The sequence below is a fragment of the Haemaphysalis longicornis genome, unplaced genomic scaffold (genome assembly GCF_048455015.1).
Source record: "Haemaphysalis longicornis isolate Haplotype H1 unplaced genomic scaffold, Haemaphysalis longicornis Haplotype H1 scaffold_7, whole genome shotgun sequence".
NCBI classification, from domain to species: Eukaryota; Metazoa; Arthropoda; class Arachnida; order Ixodida; family Ixodidae; genus Haemaphysalis; species Haemaphysalis longicornis.
Window position 1 is genome coordinate 62473245 of NW_027526422.1, and position 16821 is coordinate 62490065.

The 16821-nt window shown below is 50.3% G+C and overlaps 22 non-coding genes across 22 annotated transcripts; all 22 read left to right on the forward strand.

Annotated features, from left to right (window-relative positions):
* The first annotated feature begins 5111 nt into the window (after positions 1–5111).
* Trnas-cga (transfer RNA serine (anticodon CGA)) lies at positions 5112–5193 on the forward strand. The gene has a single exon. It is a non-coding gene; the product is annotated as a tRNA-Ser (tRNA).
* Positions 5194–5486: 293 nt separating this feature from the next.
* Positions 5487–5568, forward strand: Trnas-uga (transfer RNA serine (anticodon UGA)). Its single transcript has one exon. It is a non-coding gene; the product is annotated as a tRNA-Ser (tRNA).
* Positions 5569–5758: 190 nt separating this feature from the next.
* Positions 5759–5839, forward strand: Trnas-cga (transfer RNA serine (anticodon CGA)). The gene has a single exon. It is a non-coding gene; the product is annotated as a tRNA-Ser (tRNA).
* A 190-nt stretch (positions 5840–6029) lies between these two features.
* On the forward strand, positions 6030–6111 carry Trnas-uga (transfer RNA serine (anticodon UGA)). The gene has a single exon. It is a non-coding gene; the product is annotated as a tRNA-Ser (tRNA).
* A 190-nt stretch (positions 6112–6301) lies between these two features.
* On the forward strand, positions 6302–6383 carry Trnas-cga (transfer RNA serine (anticodon CGA)). Its single transcript has one exon. It is a non-coding gene; the product is annotated as a tRNA-Ser (tRNA).
* Positions 6384–6573: 190 nt separating this feature from the next.
* On the forward strand, positions 6574–6655 carry Trnas-uga (transfer RNA serine (anticodon UGA)). Its single transcript has one exon. It is a non-coding gene; the product is annotated as a tRNA-Ser (tRNA).
* Positions 6656–11932: 5277 nt separating this feature from the next.
* On the forward strand, positions 11933–12014 carry Trnas-cga (transfer RNA serine (anticodon CGA)). Its single transcript has one exon. It is a non-coding gene; the product is annotated as a tRNA-Ser (tRNA).
* A 190-nt stretch (positions 12015–12204) lies between these two features.
* Positions 12205–12286, forward strand: Trnas-uga (transfer RNA serine (anticodon UGA)). Its single transcript has one exon. It is a non-coding gene; the product is annotated as a tRNA-Ser (tRNA).
* A 190-nt stretch (positions 12287–12476) lies between these two features.
* On the forward strand, positions 12477–12558 carry Trnas-cga (transfer RNA serine (anticodon CGA)). The gene has a single exon. It is a non-coding gene; the product is annotated as a tRNA-Ser (tRNA).
* A 190-nt stretch (positions 12559–12748) lies between these two features.
* Positions 12749–12830, forward strand: Trnas-uga (transfer RNA serine (anticodon UGA)). Its single transcript has one exon. It is a non-coding gene; the product is annotated as a tRNA-Ser (tRNA).
* A 190-nt stretch (positions 12831–13020) lies between these two features.
* Trnas-uga (transfer RNA serine (anticodon UGA)) lies at positions 13021–13102 on the forward strand. The gene has a single exon. It is a non-coding gene; the product is annotated as a tRNA-Ser (tRNA).
* Positions 13103–13292: 190 nt separating this feature from the next.
* Trnas-uga (transfer RNA serine (anticodon UGA)) lies at positions 13293–13374 on the forward strand. Its single transcript has one exon. It is a non-coding gene; the product is annotated as a tRNA-Ser (tRNA).
* A 190-nt stretch (positions 13375–13564) lies between these two features.
* On the forward strand, positions 13565–13646 carry Trnas-cga (transfer RNA serine (anticodon CGA)). Its single transcript has one exon. It is a non-coding gene; the product is annotated as a tRNA-Ser (tRNA).
* A 190-nt stretch (positions 13647–13836) lies between these two features.
* On the forward strand, positions 13837–13918 carry Trnas-uga (transfer RNA serine (anticodon UGA)). The gene has a single exon. It is a non-coding gene; the product is annotated as a tRNA-Ser (tRNA).
* A 190-nt stretch (positions 13919–14108) lies between these two features.
* Positions 14109–14190, forward strand: Trnas-cga (transfer RNA serine (anticodon CGA)). The gene has a single exon. It is a non-coding gene; the product is annotated as a tRNA-Ser (tRNA).
* Positions 14191–14380: 190 nt separating this feature from the next.
* Trnas-uga (transfer RNA serine (anticodon UGA)) lies at positions 14381–14462 on the forward strand. The gene has a single exon. It is a non-coding gene; the product is annotated as a tRNA-Ser (tRNA).
* A 190-nt stretch (positions 14463–14652) lies between these two features.
* Trnas-uga (transfer RNA serine (anticodon UGA)) lies at positions 14653–14734 on the forward strand. The gene has a single exon. It is a non-coding gene; the product is annotated as a tRNA-Ser (tRNA).
* A 190-nt stretch (positions 14735–14924) lies between these two features.
* Positions 14925–15006, forward strand: Trnas-cga (transfer RNA serine (anticodon CGA)). The gene has a single exon. It is a non-coding gene; the product is annotated as a tRNA-Ser (tRNA).
* Positions 15007–15196: 190 nt separating this feature from the next.
* Positions 15197–15278, forward strand: Trnas-cga (transfer RNA serine (anticodon CGA)). The gene has a single exon. It is a non-coding gene; the product is annotated as a tRNA-Ser (tRNA).
* A 188-nt stretch (positions 15279–15466) lies between these two features.
* Positions 15467–15548, forward strand: Trnas-cga (transfer RNA serine (anticodon CGA)). The gene has a single exon. It is a non-coding gene; the product is annotated as a tRNA-Ser (tRNA).
* A 190-nt stretch (positions 15549–15738) lies between these two features.
* Positions 15739–15820, forward strand: Trnas-uga (transfer RNA serine (anticodon UGA)). Its single transcript has one exon. It is a non-coding gene; the product is annotated as a tRNA-Ser (tRNA).
* A 189-nt stretch (positions 15821–16009) lies between these two features.
* On the forward strand, positions 16010–16091 carry Trnas-uga (transfer RNA serine (anticodon UGA)). Its single transcript has one exon. It is a non-coding gene; the product is annotated as a tRNA-Ser (tRNA).
* Positions 16092–16821: the final 730 nt, after the last annotated feature.

Here is a 16821-nt window from a genome sequence, read left to right on the forward strand (position 1 = left end):
GCAATGAGGCACGCTGTAGTAAAGGGCTCCGGATTAATTTGATCAACTGGGGATCTCTTTAACGTGCGCCGAAATCTCGACACATGGGCGCTTTCGCTTTTCGCCTCCATCAAAAAATTGCGCCCACCTCCCCGCAAGGGGAACCCTGTGTAGATGCGACGCATCGTGGGGTTCACTTGGTGTTTCCGTTGGATTGATTCCGAAATCGCGTGAAACGTGTCGGGAACGCGTATGATTATTATGTTTTATGATTATTATTATGTTTTATTGGCCGATCTCGGTCAATCTCTCTAAGTGGTATGCTTGGGGCTTCGCTATCGCAACGACCTTTACTCCGTCATTGTTGCTGTAAGTGGGAGCTTCTTTTCTTTTATTGCAAGTGTTAATCATTGCCCCATCATGCGTTGTATCAGTAGCATCTTGACGTAGTTTGAATAAGTCAAGTATATAAGGCGCGTTCGTAGCATTTGATTCTGTCTCGGTTTTGTGGCGCAGTGGGAAGAGCACCATGTACCTCGCATTCCGCCCACAGGGTCGTGGGATCGAAACCGGGCGCCGCTATTATTTTTTTATAGTGTAGAGGAGGGGTGCGGACGACGCCGTATGGAGGGACAAGGTGAGTGAATGAGATGCAGTCGCATCTAAAAGCAGACACAGAGGCTGGGATCGAACCCGCGTTCTTGGGGACCAGCAGTACCAATGCCTTAACCACTGAGCCACCGCGGTGGGTCTTTCTCTTTTATTCAACAAGCAAGGTTCTAGAGCCACTGGAAGGTCACGTGGGTGGTATAGGCTGGAGGACTGGGCGTTAGAGACATCCTGCCCAGCGGCGCGTCCTTGTAGTCTTAATGACTAACTGATCAATTATCGTTACACCCTTAAACTAACAATTATCGTTACACCCCTAACTAAGGGTGTAACCTAGTTACACCCTTAAACTAGACCTAAATCTAACCGTTAATAAATGAAACAAAAGACGTGACTAAAAAATCTAGTTTCGCCTGATGAAGTTTAAACCACACAACTCGTGACAAACTAATAAATTAATTGTAGCGCTTCTTTCATCTAGTTATTTTTACTTACAACGCTGAGTAAATTACTGGCGCACGAACGTTTCTGCGCTCACCAGTATAAAAGAACCTCTTGCGGTCAAAATCATTAGCACGCTGGTTAATCTACGCTTCGACGGCCGCCCAGGGAAAAAGTGATGTCAAATTTAGCGGGCTTGGTGCGTACATTATGCAAAACCATCCTATAAAAAGGAGTAAAAACCTTTCTTTCTGGCAAATGATCATTTCCTCGACTCTACCCGTTGAAACGAGTAAAAAAGCCGCTCTTCCTAGGGTAGCTTTAACGAAGTTGTAAAGTTAGGCTCGATGGATACACTCAGCATCTCGACAGCGCTTTTTATCGCGTGTAACAAGGAGGCACATAATGACCTACAACACGATGTGAAAGAGAAAACCAATTTCCCAGGGAAGCGTGCTTTTTCCTCGCAGCGCAAGGCAGGCTTAAAAAGAAGGGGGAAGAAGTTCCACAAGCATAAGAGGCTTGGAATTCTCAAACGTAAATTAATTGCTCTTAGAGGTAAGGCAAGCGAGGTCACGCGAGGTCGTCGCTTACGGGTGTAAAATAAGCACAGGCTTGCAAAAACAAATTTGTTTCGAGCAGGAATTTAGCCCAGTTCTGTAATCATCTTACTTGCCTTTTTAAGGTATTCCTTAATAATTAACCTCCGACTTCAAACCTTCGTTCTCAAGCGTCAGGTTAGAGCGATAGGTCATGTAGGCTTCCCCTTTCCTTATACGCCGGCGTTTGCGACCGTCTATCGACTCCTCAAAAAGGTCACGCCAGATGTTGGTGCTTCTCCTATCAAAGGAACTCGGGGCCTCCCGGCGCATTTTGGCTCATCTATCCCTCAGTCCGTTCGATTGTTCGCATGGAGGCATATCACTGCTGACTGGCTTGGTTTCAAGCGCTTCAACTCTCAGTAACGCTTTGCCTGGAGACCGCAGGCATCTTGGCTCGTGCCATCGAACGGTCTTTAGGTCGTCTCTGGCTTTTCTGCATTCGCCTCATACCTACCGTGAACGCCGGAATTGCAAAAATCGCTAAAGAGCGGGGACACAATAAAGACGGGACCGGTGATATTCCCTTCTAAGTGTTCTTCCTCGTGTCCCTGTTCTTCAGCGCGTTTTACCATGCCGGCGTTCTGTTATCAACTAGCCCAAGCTTTTGCGTTGAATACTGTGAACGTTTCCGCCCGATTCGCTGTGCCTTACTCTACCGCCTTGCTGACTTTTTTCATACTCGTGGTGTGTCTTGCTCTTACCCGTAGCGTTAGATAACCGCCTCTCGTACTTGTTGTGCCAGCCTTTCGTACTTTCTTGTTGAGTGCTCCTTCCAAGACAGGATGCCAGTGGGCGAAGCTTTTCACGCTTGAGAGATTTCTCTCTCTCTCTCTCTCTCTCTCTCTCTCTCTCTCTCTCTCTCTCTCTCTCTCTCTCTCTCTCTCTCTCTCTCTCTCTCTCTCTCTCTCTCTCTCTCTGCGGTGCTAGCAGAAGTCCGTTCACAGCATGCGGGAAAAGCTTCCCCCCGAAGCCCGAGGATTGTTTCTCCTCCCTCCAACCACCATCCCATGAGGGAGAGAGAGAGTAAGGGATGTTTCTTTAATATAACAGATGAGTCTAGCCACCGTGGACACTTCACTGCCCCGGTACAGGTATCGGACAGCCTTAGACGGAGTGGCTCGGTGCCAAAGTAGTTTGACTACCGTAGTGCGTCAGAGTTTTATAGCACCCCGGTGCTGGAGTTGCGGTTGCTTCCCGCTGACAGCTCACTCTACTTTTCGTAGTGTCAACATCCAGTGGGCATTGTATTGGGAAAACTTCATTGGAGTCTGCGAATGAAGTGCTATTGCTAGGTCTTCATGACTTGGCCGGAGTGGTCACCGCAGATGTAGCCACCCGGCTAGGTTCCCCCGCTCCCCGTCACCGGGTCGCCGGTGTCCCCTTGCTTGGCCAGCGCCACGATGACTCGCTGGACAGCCTGGAGTTGTAGATTTTGATCTTCAGTCCACACCGCCTCCTCGAAAGCAGGCGGCATCCTTCTTGTGTTTGATTCGTCCGGGTATGCGAGGCAATCCCAGACGATGTGCTCAAGTCTTGCTGGGGCTTTGTGGCACGCCCGACAGGTGGCATCCGGTTATGTTTCCGGGTACATCTTGTGCTTTAGGTAGGGGCTCTGGACCGTCTTTGTTTGGAGTTGCCTATAGACGACCGCCTGCTCCGTACTCAATCTTTTGCAGGGCGGCGGGAGCGTGCGTCTCGCAAGTCGATAAGCCTGATTAATTTATTTGTATGTAGTCCTCCGGTCTCGTGTGCTGTGCCACAAATGCTCTCCGACACTTTGCTCGGCGCGGTTAGTGAGTTCGCGCGCACGAGCGTGTATGGTTTTTTATTGTGGTTCTCAGCATGTCCCGACACCGTCCCTGCGTGTGCCGGAAACCACTTGATTCTTGTCTTCCCCATGAGGCTTGATTGTCTTCGCAGTAGTTTCTCCGTTACGGGGGAAACCCTGTCTCTGGAGACGTTTTTTGACAGCTTGCCTCGAATCACTCGGGACCGTTGTGCATCCGGGATCTTTGATGGCCAGCGCGATCGCCACCTCCTCTACTTCCTATGTCTACCGCTCGCAACGGGCACTGCGCGATCTGATGAATGGGCGAAATAGCGAAAGGTTTGTGCAGACAGTGCGCCCCGCTCTCAGCGCGCAGCGCACTACCTTCATTAGTCCGAAATGACGCTGTTACGAGAGGCTTACCGTCAACAGACTTAACTGCGATTGCACGACGAGGAGCCATAGTCAAGCTGCTTACTTCTGTTTAATCCGTGATGAGTCGAAGAACATAACGAGGTTACAGCACACGGGGTTGCGAGAAATATTCCACCATAATTACTCACTCATGCAGCAGCATAACAGTTTACGAGCACTGACGAGCACGCTCTGACGAAAGGCATTCGCACCCTCGGTTTTTATGGGCGCTACACCACCGTCCGTTCTCTGCCGAAACGTCAGCACACAATACAACGGAGTTCACGTAAAAAATCATGAGTCATTCCACCGTTTGAAGGTGGATGGGTAGCAAAGCTTTTTTTGCATACGACGTAGAAGTGACGCCGAGTTTAGGCATAAATTTGCCGTGTTTGAACATGGCTATGCCAAGTGTGTCGAGCGATAGCTTGGTTATAGCGCCGAGAGCGCGCTGTGAACAAGCACAAAACTGCACCGCAAGACGAAACGCAGACGCTGCTCAGCGCAGTCGGAACTGTAAGTGCGAACGCGCTTACAGTTACGACTACAACTTGGATGCAGCCAGCGCCTCCTTGTATTCGTTTTAGGGGCGAAGCTCCTCTTGCTCGGGCCCTGTCCCGTCCCTCGTAGCGCCGTGTACATACCGCTGATGATGATTGTGGCAGGATGTCCCTTGGGATTGGCCAACCAAAGATGTGGCAGGATGCCCCTAGGGATTGACCAACCAAAGATTGGCCGAAGATGACAAAACGTTCAACGCGTTCGTTGCTACCCAACAAGGAGGAGAGGAAGAACAAGAGGTTGTCGTTCGTCGTCTGCGAGCTCAAGACACGTACCGGGGGTACGCGACACAAGACGGTCTGCAGAAGGCGACGGCCAAGGTGGCTAAAATGTCACACACCGAATTCGCCAACTTACCCATGGAGATTCTCATCGTCCAAAACAATCCCTACATAACCACCACAAACCTCGACGTCGTCGACGGGCTTATCAATGGAGCGGTGGTAAGCTTGACGTGTCGAGTCTTTATATGATGTCCGGGCGAATGTTTCACGGTTTCACCGATAAGCATTTTAGCTTCGCCCCTCTCATCATCATTCACTTCATGGAGATGGCGGGATTTTTTTGTTCTTGGGAGTTATCGTTAGTTTGTTTCATTTACAGCACTTTTAGATCATCGAAATGGTTTACATGAGGGCCTCCCCGTAACTCCCGCACACCTTCGGCGGGTGACGAGTTCAGAGACAAAGGGGAAGGAACCAAACGATCCGGAGTACATGTAGTCCGGTGCTGCCGGGGCAGTCGTGGCCGAGTGGTTAAGGCGATGGACTCGAAATCCATTGGGATATTCCCGCGCAGGTTCGAATCCTGCCGGCTTCGTCCATGTTTTGCCATTTTTGTTCTTGGGAGTTATAGTTAGTTTGTTTACTTTACAGCACTTTTAGATCATCAAAATGGTTTACATGAGGGCCTCCCGTAACTCCCGCACACCTTCCGGCGGGTGACGGGTTCAAAGACAAAGGAAAAGGGACCAAACGATCCGGAGTACATGTAGTCCGGTACTGCCGCGGCAGTCGTGGCCGAGTGGTTAAGGTGATGGACTTGAGACGGGTTCAAAGACAAAGGAAAAGGGACCAAACGATCCGGAGTACATGTAGTCCGGTACTGCCGCGGCAGTCGTGGCCGAGTGGTTAAGGTGATGGACTTGAGATCCATTGGGATACTCCCGCGCAGGTTCGAATCCTGCCGGCTGCGTCCATGTTTTGCCATTTTTGTTCTTGGCAGTTATCGTTAGTTTGTTTCCTTTACGGCACTTTTAGATCATCGAAATGGTTTACATGAGGGCCTCGTGTAACTCCCGCACACCTTCAGGCGGGTGACGAGTTCAGAGACAAAGGGGAAGGGACCAAACGATCCGGAGTACATGTAGTCCGTTGCTGCCGGGGCAGTCATGGCCGAGTGGTTAAGGCGATGGACTCGAAATCCATTGGGATATTCCCGCGCAGGTTCGAATCCTGCGGCTGCGTCCATGTTTTGCCGTTTTTGTTCTTGGGAGTTATAGTTAGTTTGTTACCTTTACAGCACTTTTAGATCATCGAAATGGTTTACATGAGGGCCTCGTGTAACTCCCGCCCACCTTCCGGCGGGTGACGAGAACGGAGACAAAGGGGAAGGGACCAAACGATCCGGAGTACATGTAGTCCGTTGCTGCCGGGGCAGTCGTGGCCGAGTGGTTAAGGCGATGGACTTGAAATCCATTGGGATATTCCCGCGTAGGTTCGAATCCTGCCGGCTGCGTCCATGTTTTGCCACTTTTGTTCTTGGGAGTTATAGTTAGTTTGTTTACTTTACAGCACTTTTAGATCATCAAAATGGTTTACATGAGGGCCTCGTGTAACTCCCGCACACCTTCCGGCGGGTGACGAGTTCAGAGACAAAGGGGAAAGGACCAAACGATCCGGAGTACATGTAATCCGGTACTGCCGGGGCAGTTGTGGCCGAGTGGTTAAGGCGATGGACTCGAAATCCATTGGGATATTCCCGCGCAAGTTCGAATCCTGCCGGCTGCGTCCATGTTTTGCCATTTTTGTTCTTGGCAGTTATCGTTAGTTTGTTTCCTTTCCGGCACTTTTAGATCATCGAAATGGTTTACATGAGGGCCTCCCGTAACTCCCGCACACCTTCAGGCGGGTGACGAGTTCAGAGACAAAGGGGAAGGGACCAAACGATCCGGAGTACATGTAGTCCGTTGCTGCCGGGGCAGTCGTGGCCGAGTGGTTAAGGCGATGGACTTGAAATCCATTGGGATATTCCCGCGTAGGTTCGAATCCTGCCGGCTGCGTCCATGTTTTGCCACTTTTGTTCTTGGGAGTTATAGTTAGTTTGTTTACTTTACAGCCCTTTTAGATCATCAAAATGGTTTACATGAGGGCCTCGTGTAACTCCCGCACACCTTCCGGTGGGTGACGAGTTCAGAGACAAAGGGGAAGGGACCAAACGATCCGGAGTACATGTAATCCGGTACTGCCGGGGCAGTTGTGGCCGAGTGATTCCACTTCCGGCCACCGCGGTGTGCGGACGAGTTTTTCATGAGCTCTTCGAGAGCGGATTTTGCGGCCCACCCGGGTCGCGGAAACAGGACCATGGAAAGTATTTCTCAGGAATACCAAGTTCTTCTGCCGACTCTGCCAACAGGTCGTACTGTTTCGAATACTTTATTTTTTCACGCTGATATGAAAGCAAGGCCATACCGGGTGGAAGATTTTCCTGACATGCTGATAAGATTGGGAGCGCTCGCCGACGTTGCCGCGTTGGGGGCGTTTCAAATGAACCATGTTTGGGCTGTCACATTCAAGAATGCCGAAGCATTGAAGAAAACGCTAGCTGCGAAGGAGGTGACGGTGAAGGAAAGGCGGTGTATCATCGTCGACCCCAGCAACCAAGACATTCGGCTCAAGCTGCACTGGGTTTTGCATAACGTGACCGACGACGATGTGCGGGTGGCTCTTGCGCCCTACGGAAAAGTTACCGAAGTAGCGAGGGAGCGGTGGCGAGTTCGCGGCTGTTCCGAGCAAGCGTCAACGACGCGTTCCGTGTCGCTCAAACTGAAGGCCGGGCTGAAAGTGGAGGACCTGCCTCATCAGCTACGTGTCGCGGGGGACAATGCGCTGGTCGCTGTCCCGGGTAGGCCCCCTATGTGCCTACGCTGTCGCGGCACAGGTCACGTCCGCAGGGAATGTCGAGTTCCCCGCTGTGAAACGTGTAGACACTTCGGTCATGACGCCGACGCTTGCGTCAAGACTTACGCAAGTGTCACTGGTCCAGCGGTCGTCGACGAAGCGTCGGAACACCTCATGGATGAAGCCGATGCGGAAGAAGCAGCCAGGGCACGAGAGGAAGAACCCGGTGCAGCGGCAATAGACGTCAAGGACGACGCCAAGGGTGAAAAGGGCAGCGACAAGGGGGAGGACGAGGCAAAGGGGGACGGCGGCCGAACCACCACCCCCGAGCTTCAACTACCCGGACTAGGAGTCAAAGAGCAGCAAGAAAGCAAGCAGTGCGGTGAACCACAAATTGTGGAAGTGCTGTCCGCTACTGCGACCCAGCGAGCCGGCCCCACCAGCGACGGAAGCCAACCTCCTGTAAGCGACGACTTGCAAGGAACAACACCACAGGACGAGGCAGACGCTGAAATGGCCGACGCCAACGGCGCGAGTGGCAAACGGGTCCGGGACGACGATGACGATGACGACGACGAAGGCTCCGGGAACACTAGTGCGTGTGAACTGACTACGGAAACCGGTGTTCGGCGTCGACCGAAACTGAAGGTGAGACCGAACATTCCAACGGAGAGACATAAGGGTTCGTCGAAGCCCCCCAAAAAATGAGGGTGGACACATGTCGAAAGCAGAGACTTGTAATGGCAGACTCAAAGCCCTCAACGATCTTGCAAAGTGCCCTCGAGGTATGCCACCATCACGAGGTTTTTTGTGTTTGGGTGTGTGTGTGTGCTTGCGTGTGTGTGTGTATGCGTGGGTGGGTGGGTGTAGTGGGTTGCCAACAGTGTATTGAGAGATGCAGCGAAATTTCTGCTCCTAGTCTGTGTGATTAATCGAGAATGGATAAAACAGCTTTGCGAATAGGTACGATAAACGTCCGGGGTTTGGCGGCCAGAAGGAGGCAGTGCCAGCTGAGTAGGCTCTTTATTGAACATGACCTTGACCTAATCGCCATTCAAGAGACTAAAGTAGAAACTGAGGAGCAGACGGAGCAGATTATTTCGCAGTTTCGAGGAAACTACAACGTGTGTGTTTGCCATGCTGTGGGTACGTCAGGGGGCTGTTTACTTTTACTGCGGAATAGCCTTGGTATTGTGGAAGAAAGTGTAACGGCAGGCGATGACGGCAGACTGGTTGTGTGCGATTTCTTTTTGTCGGAAATGTACTGGCGTGTGGTATGTGTATATGCACCAAACAAAGAGAATGATAGAAAAGTGTTTTTTGAGCGAGTGGAGAGCTTTTTACGCACCGACAGGAATGTTGTACTCCTTGGAGATTTTAACTGCGTATGTAACGCTGAAGATAGAGTAAAGGGGCGGCCTGTCAGGGACAAAAGCGCCATTTTCTTGAATGAACTGGTACACGAGTATGAGTTAGAGGATGTTGGCTCCGCTCTGGCCAGTGGCCAGCCGCCAGAATACACACACTTCCAAAACCAGAGTCATGCAAGGCTGGACAGGCTGTACGCATCGCTGAAGCTTATACCATGTTGCACAAGTTACAATGTCAATCAAGTATCCTTTAGTGACCACGCGTTGGTGACGCTTACGATGGGTAAAAAGCAAAAAAAGGCGGGATTTAATTGGAATCTCTGGAAGCTTAACGCAAAGCTACTCGAAGACGAAAAGTTTGTCGACATAGTAAATGAGCGGGTGCACGAGTTCATCGGAAAAGGTGATGATGTTATTGTTCGGTGGGAGCAGTTTAAGAATGACGTGAAAATGAAAGCAATAGAGCGTGCGAGTGTACTACGGTACAATGAAAAGAAAAAAGAGCAAGAGCTGCAGACGCAATTGAAGTTTTTGCTAAGCCAGGAATGCGCAGCGCCTGGAATATTTAGTAAAGAAATCAAAGAAGTGAAAAATGCCCTCGAGGTTATCGACATCGAAAGATACAGGGGAGCAATGATACGCGCACGCGCGGAACGGTTATGGTCAAATGAGACACCGACGAAGCGAGCGTTAGGGGAAGAAAAAAGGTATGCGAAACGCAACGAAATCACTAGGATACGATGCGGAAATGAAGTTACTGAAGACAGCGACCTGATAGAACGCGAATTTGTTCAGCACTATCGAGGTCTTTTTAATCATCAAAGTTGGTTTAAAGAAGACTATGAAAGTAAATTTTTGTCTCTTATGCCAAAGTTAGGTGAAGAGGTCAAGGCGAGACTGGAGGAACCGATAAGTGTTAGCGAAATAGAAAAGGCAATCGATGAACTGGGAAAGGGCAAGTCACCAGGGCCGGACGGCATCAGCGCCGCTTTTTACAAAACGTTCAAGAAAGATTTAGCGGTGATATTGCACGCGGTGTTTACGAGAGCGTACGAGTGTAAAAAATTGCCGTCGTCCTTTCAAAGAAGTCACATCGTCTTAATTCCCAAAAGCGAAGATCCAGAGAAGCTGCTGCAAGTCGAGTGTTACCGACCGATTAGCCTTACCAATGTCGATTACAAGATCTTAATGAAAATTTTGGCAAGCAGGTTACAATTAGTCATTAAAGAAATAGTGGGGCCTCACCAAACATGTGGGATTAAAGGAAGGACAATTTACACAAACATTCATGTGGCGCGAAGTATATTAGAGATGATTGATGCACTCGGTGGTAAAGTGGCAATGTTACAAATTGACCTCGAAAAGGCTTTCGATAGGGTGGGGCACGAAGTGTTGTTAAGCATTTTGCGCCATGTGAACCTAGGGTCGGTCATTTTAGAAGGCGTGACGATGGCATACAAGCAGTGCACAGCAAACCTAGTGATAAACAAAAACGTGAGTCAGAGCTTCCCCGTTCAGTCATCGGTACGGCAAGGGTGCCCCTTGAGTCCGTTGCTTTTTGCGATTTATCTCGAACCCTTTTGTTTGAAAATACTGGAAAATAGTTCTGTACACGGGATCAGGCTTCAGTCAAGTGAAGTGAAAGTACTGTCGTACGCGGATGACATTGCCGTGTTTTGCGAGGACACAGAAAGCGTGAAGGAGACTGTAAAAGAAGCCTCCTTGTTTTGTGAAGTGACTGGGAGCAAAATTAATTGGAAAAAATGTTCAGGTTTCTGGCACGGGGATTGGGAAACCACGCCGTCCACATTTGCAAACGTCCAGTGGAGTGTGTGTCCAGTTAAGTATTTAGGTGTGCCACTTGAGTGCTACAGAGACCCAGACGAGTACTGGAAGGAGCAAATTGAGGCTACACGAGAGAAAACGCTCAAGTGGGGTGGACGGGACTTGTCTATGTTTGCACGCTCGACCGTATGTAACGTGTTTCTTGTTGCGAAGGTAATGTATGTTCTACAAGCCCTGTGTATGTCAAGAACTATAGTTCAGAAGTTACACCGAGTGTTCGCGGTGTTTTTGTGGCGGTCAACTTGGGAAAGAACGAGTCGCACGAACCTTTTTCGTTCAGCGAAGGCAGGGGGTTTGGGCCTTGTACATCTGTTTCTACGACAAGTGGTCGCACGGTTCATGTTCTTTCGTGATGAAAGCGATCCTTTTTTGCGCCATGTTATTCAGACAAGGCTATCGCACACTCTTCCTGAGTTTGTTGTGTCAACTAGTGATGCAAGACAAGTGTCTGTGAGAGGGTTTTTGAGTGAAGTTGTGCGTGCCGTTAAACTCCTCAAAGTGCGATTTTCGACAGAATACCTGAGTGTTGTCACGCGGAAACGTCTGTACAAAGATCTTGTTGATGTATGCTTGCCCGTGCCAATATACCGGTCGCTGTACCCAGCTGGAAAAGGCAAAGATGTTCTTCAAAGAATTAAGAAAATGCCAGTTAGAGCACTCTGCAAAACGTTCTTTTTCCAGTTGCATAGTGGCACTCTTCCTGTGAATCCTTGGTTGGAAGAAAAGGGGTTATTTGTCTACGGGTCCGTAAACTGTCGTTTGTGCAAAAAAATAGAAACAGTTGAACACATCTTCCTGGATTGCTGGGACGCCGCAGTATTTCATTGGGATATTCTGCAGAGGACTTTGAAAAAGGACCTGCCACTTTCTCCTTACGGCATTAGGTACCTTCCAACGGAAAATGAAGGGGGAGTGCCCTATGACATGATCATGCTCCTTTCTCTACATAGTTTGTGGAGAGTTCGTATGGCGGTCAGGCATGCTGATGCGAATGCTAGACCCGTCAGGGAATACTTTATTGAATGTATAACGTACATCAGGGAAGTTTACAGAGCGCAAGTAGACCCACCTGAGTGGATCACAACATTAGATAGCCTGGCATCATTGAAAAAATTTTAGTTCTTGACGCAGCATAAGAGAGGCTGCTGTTTCACATCCATCCACCAAGCGTTGTGTCTGTCGATTGTATCATGTCACAAGCAGGCAATAAAGAAAAAAAAAAAAGCAGTTGTGGCCGAGTGGTTAAGGCGATCGACTCGAAATCCATTGGGATATTCCCGCGCAGGTTCGAATCCTGCCGGCTGCGTCCATGTTTTGCCATTTTTGTTCTTGGCAGTTATCGTTAGTTTGTTTCCTTTACGGCACTTTTAGATCATCGAAATGGTTTACATGAGGGCCTCCCGTAACTCCCGCACACCTTCAGGCGTGTGACGAGTTCAGAGACAAAGGGGAAGGGACCAAACGATCCGGAGTACATGTAGTCCGTTGCTGCCGGGGCAGTCGTGGCCGAGTGGTTAAGGCGATGGACTTGAAATCCATTGGGATATTCCCGCGTAGGTTCGAATCCTGCCGGCTGCGTCCATGTTTTGCCACTTTTGTTCTTGGGAGTTATAGTTAGTTTGTTTACTTTACAGCACTTTTAGATCATCAAAATGGTTTACATGAGGGCCTCGTGTAACTCCCGCACACCTTCCGGCGGGTGACGAGTTCAGAGACAAAGGGGAAGGGACCAAACGATCCGGAGTACATGTAATCCGGTACTGCCGGGGCAGTTGTGGCCGAGTGGTTAAGGCGATGGACTCGAAATCCATTGGGATATTCCCGCGCAGGTTCGAATCCTGCCGGCTGCGTCCATGTTTTGCCATTTTTGTTCTTGGCAGTTATCGTTAGTTTGTTTCCTTTACGGCACTTTTAGATCATCGAAATGGTTTACATGAGGGCCTCCCGTAACTCCCGCACACCTTCAGGCGGGTGACGAGTTCAGAGACAAAGGGGAAGGGACCAAACGATCCGGAGTACATGTAATCCGGTACTGCCGGGGCAGTCGTGGCCGAGTGGTTAAGGCGATGGACTTGAAATCCATTGGGATATTCCCGCGTAGGTTCGAATCCTGCCGGCTGCGTCCATGTTTTGCCACTTTTGTTCTTGGGAGTTATAGTTAGTTTGTTTACTTTATAGCACTTTTAGATCATCAAAATGGTTTACATGAGTGCCTCGTGTAACTCCCGCCCACCTTCCGGCGGGTGACGAGAACGGAGGCAAAGGGGAAGGGACCAAACGATCCGGAGTACATGTAATCCGGTACTGCCGGGGCAGTCGTGGCCGAGTGGTTAAGGCGATGGGCTTGAAATCCATTGGGATATTCCCGCGTAGGTTCGAATCCGGCCGGCTGAGTCCATGTTTTGCCATTTTTGTTCTTGGGAGTTATAGTTAGTTTGTTACTTTTACAGCACTTTTAGATCATCAAAATGGTTTACATGAGGGCCTCGTGTAACTCCCGCACACCTTCCGGCGGGTGACGAGAATGGAGACAAAGGGGAAGGGACCAAACGATCCGGAGTACATGTAATCCGGTACTGCCGGGGCAGTCGTGGCCGAGTGGTTAAGGCGATGGACTTGAAATCCATTGGGATATTCCCGCGTAGGTTCGAATCCTGCCGGCTGCGTCCATGTTTTGCCACTTTTGTTCTTGGGAGTTATAGTTAGTTTGTTACCTTTACAGCACTTTTAGATCATCAAAATGGTTTACATGAGGGCCTCGTGTAACTCCCGCACACCTTCAGGCGTGTGACGAGTTCAGAGACAAAGGGGAAGGGACCAAACGATCCGGAGTACATGTAATCCGGTACTGCCGGGGCAGTTGTGGCCGAGTGGTTAAGGCGATGGACTCGAAATCCATTGGGATATTCCCGCGCAGGTTCGAATCCTGCCGGCTGCGTCCATGTTTTGCCATTTTTGTTCTTGGCAGTTATCGTTAGTTTGTTTCCTTTACGGCACTTTTAGATCATCGAAATGGTTTACATGAGGGCCTCCCGTAACTCCCGCACACCTTCAGGCGGGTGACGAGTTCAGAGACAAAGGGGAAGGGACCAAACGATCCGGAGTACATGTAATCCGGTACTGCCGGGGCAGTCGTGGCCGAGTGGTTAAGGCGATGGACTTGAAATCCATTGGGATATTCCCGCGTAGGTTCGAATCCTGCCGGCTGCGTCCATGTTTTGCCACTTTTGTTCTTGGGAGTTATAGTTAGTTTGTTTACTTTACAGCACTTTTAGATCATCAAAATGGTTTACATGAGTGCCTCGTGTAACTCCCGCCCACCTTCCGGCGGGTGACGAGTTCAGAGACAAAGGGGAAGGGACCAAACGATCCGGAGTACATGTAATCCGGTACTGCCGGGGCAGTTGTGGCCGAGTGGTTAAGGCGATGGACTCGAAATCCATTGGGATATTCCCGCGCAGGTTCGAATCCTGCCGGCTGCGTCCATGTTTTGCCATTTTTGTTCTTGGCAGTTATCGTTAGTTTGTTTCCTTTACGGCACTTTTAGATCATCGAAATGGTTTACATGAGGGCCTCCCGTAACTCCCGCACACCTTCAGGCGGGTGACGAGTTCAGAGACAAAGGGGAAGGGACCAAACGATCCGGAGTACATGTAATCCGGTACTGCCGGGGCAGTCGTGGCCGAGTGGTTAAGGCGATGGACTTGAAATCCATTGGGATATTCCCGCGTAGGTTCGAATCCTGCCGGCTGCGTCCATGTTTTGCCACTTTTGTTCTTGGGAGTTATAGTTAGTTTGTTACCTTTACAGCACTTTTAGATCATCGAAATGGTTTACATGAGGGCCTCGTGTAACTCCCGCCCACCTTCCGGCGGGTGACGAGAACGGAGACAAAGGGGAAGGGACCAAACGATCCGGAGTACATGTAATCCGGTACTGCCGGGGCAGTCGTGGCCGAGTGGTTAAGGCGATGGACTTGAAATCCATTGGGATGTTCCCGCGCAGGTTCGAATCCTGCCGGCTGCGTCCATGTTTTGCCATTTTTGTTCTTGGAAGTTATAGTTAGTTTGTTTACTTTACAGCCCTTTTAGATCATCAAAATGGTTTACATGAGGGCCTCGTGTAACTCCCGCACACCTTCCGGCGGGTGACGAGTTCAGAGACAAAGGGGAAGGGACCAAACGATCCGGAGTACATGTAATCCGGTACTGCCGGGGCAGTTGTGGCCGAGTGGTTAAGGCGATGGACTCGAAATCCATTGGGATATTCCCGCGCAGGTTCGAATCCTGCCGGCTGCGTCCATGTTTTGCCATTTTTGTTCTTGGCAGTTATCGTTAGTTTGTTTCCTTTACGGCACTTTTAGATCATCGAAATGGTTTACATGAGGGCCTCCCGTAACTCCCGCACACCTTCAGGCGGGTGACGAGTTCAGAGACAAAGGGGAAGGGACCAAACGATCCGGAGTACATGTAGTCCGTTGCTGCCGGGGCAGTCGTGGCCGAGTGGATAAGGCGATAGACTCGAAATCCATTGGGATATTCCCGCGCAGGTTCGAATCCTGCCGGCTGCGTCCATGTTTTGCCGTTTTTGTTCTTGGGAGTTATAGTTAGTTTGTTACCTTTACAGCACTTTTAGATCATCGAAATGGTTTACGTGAGGGCCTTCCGTAACTCCCGCACACCTTCGGCGGGTGACGAGTTCAGAGACAAAGGGGAAGGGACCAAACGATCCGGTGTACATGTTGTCCGATACTGCGGGGCAGTCGTGGCCGAGTGGTTAAGGCGATGGACTCGAAATCCATTGGGATGTTCCCGCGCAGGTTCGAATCCTGCCGGCTGCGTCCATGTTTTGCCATTTTTGTTCTTGGGAGTTATAGTTAGTTTGTTTACTTTACAGCCCTTTTAGATCATCAAAATGGTTTACATGAGGGCCTCGTGTAACTCCCGCACACCTTCCGGCGGGTGACGAGAACGGAGACAAAGGGGAACGGACCAAGCGATCCGGAGTACATGTAATCCGGTACTGCCGGGGCAGTCGTGGCCGAGAGGTTAAGGCGATGGACTTGAAATCCATTGGGATATTCCCGCGTAGGTTCGAATCCTACCGGCTGCGTCCATGTTTTGCCATTTTTGTTTTTGGGAGTTATAGTTAGTTTGTTACCTTTACAGCACTTTTAGATCATCAAAAGGGTTTACATGAGGGCCTCGTGTAACTCCCGCACACCTTCCGGCGGGTGGCGAGTTCAGAGGAAAAGGGGAACGGACCGAACGATCCGGAGCACATGTAATCCGGTACTGCAGGGCAGTCGTGGCCGAGTGGTTAAGGCGATGGACTTGAAATCCATTGGGATATTCCCGCACAGGTTCGAATCCTGCTGGCTGCGTCCATGTTTTGCCATTTTAGGGGCGAAACTCCTCTTGCTCGGGCCCTGTCCCGTCCCTCGTTGCTGCTGTATCCGGCACATTAATGATGATTGTGGCAGGATCCTCCTAGGGATTGGCCAACCAAAGATTGGCCGAAGAGGTCAAAACGTTCAACGCGTTCGTTGCTACCCAACAAGGAGGAGAGGAGAAGAAGAGGATGTCGTTCGTCGTCTGCGAGCCCAAGACACGTACCGGGGGTACGCGACACAAGACGCTCGGCAGAGGCCAAGGTGCTAAAATGTCACACACTAAGTTTGCCAACTTACCCATGGAGATTCTCATCGTCTCAAACAAGCCCTACATGATCACCACAAACATCGACCTATAACAACGTGTCGAGTGCCATTGACGCGGCGGCGCCCGGTTTCGACCCCGCGACTCTCTGGCCGCGACGGGAGGTACGTGGCGCTCTTCCCACGGTGCTACAAACCGAGACGCGAGCATGGCTACGAACGCGCCTTATGTCCTTCACTCATTCAGATGGTGCGCGCCGTCAAGAAGACCTATACCAACGTGTGGAGTCTTTATATGATGTGTGGGCGGATGTTTCACAGTTTTACCGATAAGCATTTTAGCTTCGCCCCTCTCATCATCATTCACCTCGTGGAGATGGCGGAATTTTTTTCTTTTCTGATGGCACGCGTCCTCTTTCCCCTCTGCGCGCACCTCCCCTTGGAACGAACGAGCGAT